The sequence below is a fragment of the Monopterus albus genome, unplaced genomic scaffold, assembly GCF_001952655.1.
Source record: "Monopterus albus unplaced genomic scaffold, M_albus_1.0 scaffold40.1, whole genome shotgun sequence".
Lineage (NCBI taxonomy): Eukaryota > Metazoa > Chordata > Actinopteri > Synbranchiformes > Synbranchidae > Monopterus > Monopterus albus.
Window position 1 is genome coordinate 6,652,727 of NW_018127920.1, and position 9,012 is coordinate 6,661,738.

Below are 9,012 nucleotides of genomic sequence, written 5' to 3' on the forward strand. Positions count from 1 at the left end.
GTGCACACCGGCAAAGGAGATCCTGTGGTCGGCCGCCGTTGCATCCGATAATACATTGCCATGGACAGCACGTGTTTCCGTCATGTCCACCATATTCTAGTCTGTGTGTGTGTGTGTGTGTGTGTGCCCTTGTTTTACTTACGTTATGGGGACCAAAACCTCAACACACTCACATTGTGGGGACTTTGGCATCCTTGTGGGCCCCAGAGACTGGTCAGGACAGGAAAGGCCACTTTCCTGCATGCCATGTTTGTACCACTTCATGATGCAGTTACTTGTTGACATCACCTTTTTCAAAAGGAATCATCATTTCATTGTTTTACCTCATTACTGGCCCTGAAATGACACTGTTCCAACTTGTTCAAACTTGGGGTTGTACAATATGAGTTTATGGAAGTCATTCAATAAAAAAATAAAACCCCATTCACGCCTGGTTTATTTATGAAATTGCCATTTTGATAATCACTTAACAACTTCACCTAATTATTGTAGTGCGATACAACAGCCCCTTATTCAGTGTCTAGTGTTTATCGTATGAAATTACATCCGCTCCTTTTTAAACGTGGTTAGATTTAAAAATGTGCCTGGTTTATTTATGAAATTGCCAACCCATTAGATGTACCACATTTAAGCTAAACTGATATTACAGTCTTGGCTGTCCCTTCATATTTATGAAAATAACCACCACTGATCCTGATTACTGAAATAATGTATATTGTTAAAGCAGGCAAATAAATAATTAAATAGATAACTATTTACTCTACAGGTATTATCCTTAAAACCACACAGAAAGCTTTGCCTCATGGTCCAAGATGGTTATTTGTGCACATGGACATGACAGCATTACAAATGCATAGAAGCATAACACACAAAAAAGCAGGGATCAAGTGTATGGAAACATTTTGGTGTCCTCATTTACAATCTGCCATCTATAAAAACTGTTTTGGAAAATCACCATAGTTACTTAGAAACATGGCACTTTATAAACCTAGAGTAAAATTACACCAATGAAGGACAAAGGCATAGTGGCAATTTTTCACCAGCCTTTGGTTTTACTTTAAAGCAATCATCAAGCACAGGAAGGGGTGACAAGGAAACAACACCTGCACAACAGGCATTTATTACCCATTGTTTCCTTATCCTTGTCACCACATTTTAGAAGTGGCACTGGTGCAGCAGGAAGTTGTTGGCCATGTACTGTATAATGTGGTGTGCAGCCATTGAACAGGTTGTGGCATAGCTCTCTCATCACGTATTGCCTCATCCTGCCAGGATAGATGGACACCCTCTGTCTCCCATTCACAGAAATTGTGCAGAGCACAATAGGCAGCAACCATGTAGGGAGTGAAGGTGTAGTGAAAGTCACTTCTCTTCATCAATACTCTCCAGCATGATTTCAGTCTTCCAAAAGCAATTTCCACTACAGTTCTAGCTGCACTAAGACACACATTAAATGACTTTTGTTGGGCTGTCAAGGCTGGAGACTGGGTATACGCTTTCATCAGTCTGACAAAGGATAGGCAGGGTCTCCAAGGAGAAAGTAGTTCACTGGCTCAGCCTTGAAATCCCTAACTTCCTGCAGCTCATAAGAAGAAATTTGAAAATATTTATATTTAGTGCAGCACGGTGGCACAGTGGTTAGCACCATTGCTTCACAGCAAGAAGGTTCTGGGTTCGGGCCCCACCCAGGACCTTTCTGTGTGGAGTTTGCATATTCTCCCCGTGCTTGCGTGGGTTCTCTCCGGGTACTCCGGCTTCCTCCCACAGTCCAAAGACATGCAGCTTAGGTTGATTGGTGTCTCTAAATTGCCCATAGGAGTGCGTGTGTGTGGTTGTTCATCTCTGCGTTCGCCCTGCGATAATTGGTGACCTGTCCAGGGTGTACCCCGCCTTCGCCCGATTGCTGGCTGGGATTGGCTCCAGGCACTAAGCAGTAGAAAATGAATGAATGTTTTAAATTGGCAGCATAAGATATGCATGTGCATGATAAAATGTCCTCTACAGTGTTGCCTTACCTTTAGAAGGAGGTGGACCCCCCAAAAGTTGACTGATACTCCAAAAGCTGACAATAGAAAAGCTTGTTATATCAAACTGATTAAGCATACATTGTATTTTTCTTTACAGACCATATTACTACAGAATTTACACAATTTCACCACTGTCATGATTTCCAAGATCTGTAATAATTGTTATGGCAGTTCTCTCTCTCTCTCCTTGCCTTTCACTCTCTCTCCTGGCAGGCAGGTGCTGTTCGGGCGTGGCAGCCTCAGCTGTGACAAATTTACTCATCATCTTGGACCTACTGTATTTAACAGGCAGGAGAGAATTCCTTGTTGCCAGTCTGTTGCAGTACCTACCCAGATGTCATTGGTCCCTGTTTTTGTTGTCAGAAGAAGTAATTTTTTTTTTTTATCCAGAGATCGTGCTTGTTTCTTTTCTTACCTGAGTTCCTTGAAAGTCAGCAACACTGTCACACTCCTGTTCAGCACTGTGTGATCTTGTATTCCTGATCAAGGCTCTCTACACTCACTGCTTATCGACCTTACCTGTGAGTTTCTGAATCATCAGCGATGCTGCCATACTCCTACCCCACACTTTATACTATTGAGCCTGACCAAACAGCAACGCTATTGAGACTTATACCACACACTACTTACCTACGAGTTCCTCAATCCTCAGAGATGCTATGAACTCCGGTTCCGTCTTTTTAAGTCATACCTACCAGCGACACCGCCTCCAAGCCTGTTTGGTGTCGTACCGACCATACTTCTGCCTGTTCGACTCCCCTGGTGCTCCGACCACACCAACCACTCCCCAGCCGACTCGACTAACTTATGGTCCCTGGTGCTCTGACCACTCTCTGGCCTGCTTGACTCACCTGTGAGCTCCTGGTGCTCCAGTCATCACTTGGCCTGTTTGACTCACCTGTGGGGTCCCTGTGCTCCAGCATCAACAATTCCTCTCCAGGCCAACTCCTCACCAGTTGCCCTCCAGCCTGTCCACCTGGCTCTGCAACCTGTTCTTTGCCAGAACTCTGCCAACACCCCATGTCTCATTCTTCCGTTCCCTCTGAATCCCTGTAAAACCTAATAAATTACCAGTTGTCCTGCTTTCTGAGTCCACCTTTGTTCAAGTTTAGCCCATATATGTTAGGTATTTTGTCATATGAATGCCACTGAAAAATCCTCACAAACTTACCAGTATCAGTCATCCACAACTGTCCATTCTTTTTGATTAACAAAATACCTGGATGTGAGTGCATCTATACATTCAATAACTTGAGAAATGAAAAAACTAGTCCGGAAATCACATGGAAATTTCATGGCCTTCCTCCAGCTCATACTATATACTGGGGTTTCTGAGTAATTTGATTGTGGTTGTGCATGTACATTGTAAATGTGTTATGTGATTTCTGCTGTAACCTGGTTTTTCTCAGTTACCTGGTTACTTATGTGCATGTAAATGCAGTCGTGGACTCAATATGGACACATTCTGAAAATATTGTATGAATGAGTGCATTAACAGACATGCAACGTGTGTTTGTTTATTTTTTTTACTTATCATTAAGTCCCACTGAGCAGTGGAAACATCACTCCCTTTCAAGTAGCTCCAAGGTCAGTGAGTCCATCCAGAGATTGTTGTCATCCCCGACAAATCCATTGCGTTACAGATGACCACATACATATATTCCCTAAGAACTATTCAACTGTCCACTGTTGTTTGTGCATGTAACCACTTTTCTTTACTATGCATCATTAGGTATAATTTTCTTATTCAGTATATTGTTTATGCCTAAATTGTGGTGAGAGGAAACTAATCTTGTCTGATAATTAGGTTTGTAGTTTTTAATTTGTAAAAGTTACACCAACTAGCCCTCTTGCCCTTCTGGGTGTGTCTGACATCAGAGTATCCAGAGATGCAATCAGCCCCCACCAGGCTTTTCCTTTAAAACCCACAGATAATCTTTTCTCCTGGACAGAAGGTATATGAAGCCAAGAAGTTCAAAACTCTGTATAACATCTAAATAAGTTTTGTTTTCTCCACCTTTCCTTTGTCTGCCAACCAGGGTGTTTCCCTTCTTCTTATTTCTCTAGTTACTTTGCATGCAAGACTTTTACTTTACTTTAATTTTTCTTTTTCGCAGGTCAAGTCACTTGAGATCAAACTTACACTTAACTCAGTGTTTTTCCCCCCATTTTTTTGTTAACTTATGTGTGATGTTTTTGCATCTAATTTTTGATTCAATTCCACATCTCCAAATTCCACCGCCATGTTTCTTAGCATTCAACAGCTTGTTGAACAGTCCCACTGATACCAGTTGCATCACTCGCTGCATGCTACAGACCTTCAGAGCCACTGAAATGAATCTGAGGTCTGACTGAGGGGCCCTGCAACTGCATCACCAGTTTGATGAGGAACAACTCCCATTGCTGTTCTGGAACAACCAACTGAACCAAACCTCTTTTGGGCTCTGCTTAATCATCTCCAGGTCCAATTTTTTCCAAACAAGTAAGATCCACCTTTTTTCGGAAATCAGGCTGGTGTTGTATAGACTGTATATTCATGCAAATTCGGTTCACCAATCTTTCATCAGGTGAATACTGGAGGTGTAAGAGGTGGGTGGGAGGAAGAGGGGTGGCTCAGGTGCTGGTAATGGTGGAAAGTAAAAGAAAGAGAAGTGTCTTTCTCAAAACAGAGAAAAATGTGTGATATGGAAGGTGAAACTTAATGCTAGATAATATGGAATCATTGTAAGTGTATGACACAAATTGTATATATGAAGAAAGAAGTGGGGACCAGAAATGTGTGACAAGAACATTTGCATATTGACTTGGTTGGGAACCATTTTTAATTAAATCCACCAACAGTACAAAACGACCGGCAGGGGAAAGAGGTTGTTTACAGTAAACTCATTTATTGTCACTTATTAAGCTCCTCTCATAACTGGAGATAGCACTGACACTTTTTTAAATAGTCTATAAACTCAATTAAGAGCTTTGTAATTACACCAGAGATACTTGAGCTGGTCATCATTGATTTGGGGTTTCATTCATATGACCAATGATGTGAACATTATAATTTCCCAGGATGTTTGCCTGTACTAAGTACAAGAAAAGGTTACATGACAGCTGAGCTCATTTTATAAGTTAGTAAGCAGATGTTGAGGAACTAATTATTCATTTTCTTGTGGCCTTGGCGTTAACCAAATTTCATGTATCTGCTAGTTTAGCTGAAATGCTGACTATGCTGGCAATAAATTGGAATTCACTGGTAAGTGTACCAATTATCTACATTTTCTCTACACTTTATACCAAAATCCTTTCTAGTAACCTGTACACATTTGCATTCCTGTATCAGCATCACAGCTTTTGTGTCCAGTTACCTGTATCCACTGTGAAGAGATTAGTGAGATATTAGTGTAATATTTATTTCAATTTCTGGTCAGACTAAGGTCTTCCAGAAGCAATGGATTCTTCAAAAAGAATTCTAGAGCATCATCACCTTCAGTTAGAAACAGAAGCACATACTCTAAGCATCCACTGTGTGAATGATGACTATATTTTCCCCATCTCCTTGATTTCTCCAACCCCATGAGGCTCCACTTTGTCCACATCTTATATCTAATTCCTGTACACTCACCAGTGCAGCAGAAAAGGTCAGTGCCCCTGTGGCAATGGCTGGCTAGCCAAGGATAGCTTCTCTCCAGAGGCCTTTGTGCTGATGGCCTGCTTGTGTTTTCAGCTTCCTGTGTGTCACCGTGCTCAGCTTTGTTCTTGGCATAGCTGGGGGAAGGACCTCATGTCAGGTTAATTGCACAGAGGAAAGCACGTTGCTGCAGAAACTGCTCTGTGTTGGTGAGTGTCATTACATTACTAAGACACCAGTTTCATTACTGCACTGTATCTCTGCCAAGATTACTTGTATCTCCTAGAATACAAATGGGGTATTATCTAAGTGCAGGGTGAATGTTTCTGATAATCAAAAGATTAAGAAGTAACATTACTTTGTAACTCTCTGCCATCTTACAGTAAATGTATTGATTAGGGCCAATTTAACATAACTGATAAATTGTTTCAGACACTAACCAAACATTGAAGACATTGTGTCACATTGCCTTCCAATATTCTGATCAGTCATAACCAATAATCCTTCTCCAATGTTAAAGTTAATGTTGATCCTAGGGAGGAAGAGGGAAAAACATTAGCTTCTCAATGAGCACATTAAAAGAACCTTGGTCAGATTTATGGTTGTAATTTACTGCAGGTATATGTGTGTTAGCATTTTAAAAATGGTGTAGAGACCCAATGGGCTTTTGCATAATGTCAGCTCATAGCTTTATGCTGACAGTGGTGATGTGAGGATACAGCAGCTGCAGGTCCACATGCATAAATCCTGGTGTTCTGAAACAGTGAAAATATGCATGTGCAAGTATGATGGGTAAGATTTCTGGATCAGTACTGGTCATTGATAGGAATGAAAATCTGGGTTTCCAGTCATCCATGTTACACTGCATTGCAAATTCACTTCAGCCAATAAACCCACCAACCAACAAACAAATAATTTTCTCATTTACCTTAAGAGAAAGGCTGTTGTTTTATCTTTTAGTTGAGTATGCATTTTATAACTCTCAACAGAAAAAAATCCCAGTTTTTCCACTGATGTCAGTGTTTTTTTTTCCTGGATTCCTGGATTCTACAAAAATCAAGGCTGTAGCAAGCCTCTATAGCCAATGGATTATATATACAGTGGGTACGGAAAGTATTCAGACCCCCTTAAATTTTTCACTCTTTGTTATATTGCAGCCATATGCTAAAATCATTTAAGTTCATTTTTTTCCTCATTAATGTACACACAGCACCCCATATTGACAGAAAAACACAGAATTTTTGACATTATTGCAGATTTATTAAAAAAGAAAAACTGAAATATCACATGGTCATAAGTATTCAGACCCTTTGCTCAGTATTTAGTAGAAGCACCCTTTTGAGCTAATACAGCCATGAGTCTTTTTGGGAATGATGCAACAAGTTTTTCACACCTGCATTTGGGGATCCTCTGCCATTCCTCCTTGCAGATCCTCTCCAGTGCTGTCAGGTTGGATGGTAAACGTTGGTCGTCATGTTTAACATGTCATTTTGCTTCAGTGGCATTTTGGTCTGTTTCACCCAGATAGATGAGTCGGTGTGAAAATGTGGGAAAGATGGTCAAAAATGTGATTTAATGTGCTTCTCTTAAAAGCAGTTGTAGGTTTGGTGGTTGAATAAAAATGGGAAGGAGAAAGCTGTGTGACCACACAAAGCAGTTTTGAGTTTTGAGATTCAGTAAATTTGCCACTTCCCCTTTTTTTAACTGTCTTCTTTTTTATGTGGTGTCAAATCTGTGAAAAAGAAAACATTTGTTTGTACATGACCCGGTTGTACTTTTCCTCAGATGCCTGGTAATATCTAACATCTTCAGAATGAATCTAAATGGTAAATCATAATAATGTGGTTTATGATGACATATGAGTGCACTTTTCAAAGTACTCTACATCAGGATATTTCATTCTGACTGACAAGATGTACTTAACATGTACTTACCAAACAAACAAAAACACTATCTTTATAATAATGACCCTCATCAGTCAAATTAAATATTCTTCATATTTTATATTAGAAAACCAGACAGGAAAATGTTGTTTTTACTGCGCCAACCAAACCAGTGCTTTCAGATGAAGACTTTTAAAGTGTAGGTGAAAACTAAAAATCGACAGTATGAATCTTTCATCACAGGAACTCACAGGAATTGCACATTAAATAGTTTATTATTGAAAGAAAAGTGGATGAATAAATCAATTATAAAACAAACACAAGTGAGAATACATGGAGGACTGCAGACTTAATCTAAACGATATCCGGGACTCACCGCTCAGCAGGGAGGGATTTCATTCATGAAGTGCTGGAGGAAGAAATGTAACCTTGGCCAGATCTGTGCCTTGCCACAATTCTGTCTCTGAGCTCTTCAGGCAGTTCCTTTGACCTCATGATTCTCATTTGCTCTGACATGCACTGTGAGCTGTAGGGTCTTACAGTATATAAACAGGTGTCTGGCTTTCCTAATCACGTCCAATCAGTATAATCAAACACAGCTGGACTCAAATGAAGGTGTAGAACCATCTCAGGGATGATCAGAAGAAATGGACAGCACCTAAGTTAAATATACGAGTGTCACAGCAAAGGGTCTGAATACTTATGACCATGTGATATTTCAGTTTTTCTTTTTTAATAAATCTGCAAAAATGTCAAAAATTCTGTGTTTTTCTGTCAATATGGGGTGCTGTGTGTACATTAATGAGGAAAAAATAAACTTAAATGATTTTAGCATATGGCTGCAATATAACAAAGAGTGAAAAATTTAAGGGGGTCTGAATACTTTCCGTACCCACTGTATATAACATGTTACATAGTGAGCTTAAGAGTTGTCGGTAGGCAGATTCTCTGGAGTCAAGCTAGCTGTCTGCCCATTTCCCAGCTTTATGCTAAGTAATGCTAACAGCTTCTGGCCTTAGCTGCACATATATCAGACAGGAAAGTGTTATTGATCCTCTCATCTAACTCTAGGCAAGAAATCAAATGCATCCTAAAATGTCAAAATACTATTTTAATAAGGAATTCTGTACAATCACCAGAATGATGATGCCTCAGGAAAACTGCATTATGAGAACAGTACTAGATTCTAGAAAGTCTACATGAGATGACACTCCAGTGCAGGCAGAGAAATAGAACAAAACAGAACCAGCGACGTGGACATCTCGACTCCTGAGGAGAACAGGAAGAAAGCCCACATGGCTCAGCCTCACCGCCTCAGCAGCTCCAGCTGCCCAATCAGCCCCAGTCCACAGAACCACCAGCACTGCAGGCCAAACCTCAGACTGGAAGCTTGGAAGGCGAAGCAGTGACTGCATTTCCTGAGTCCACCCCATTTAAACTCACAATATGGAACATATTAGGAGTCTTGTAAAAATAAAAAAAA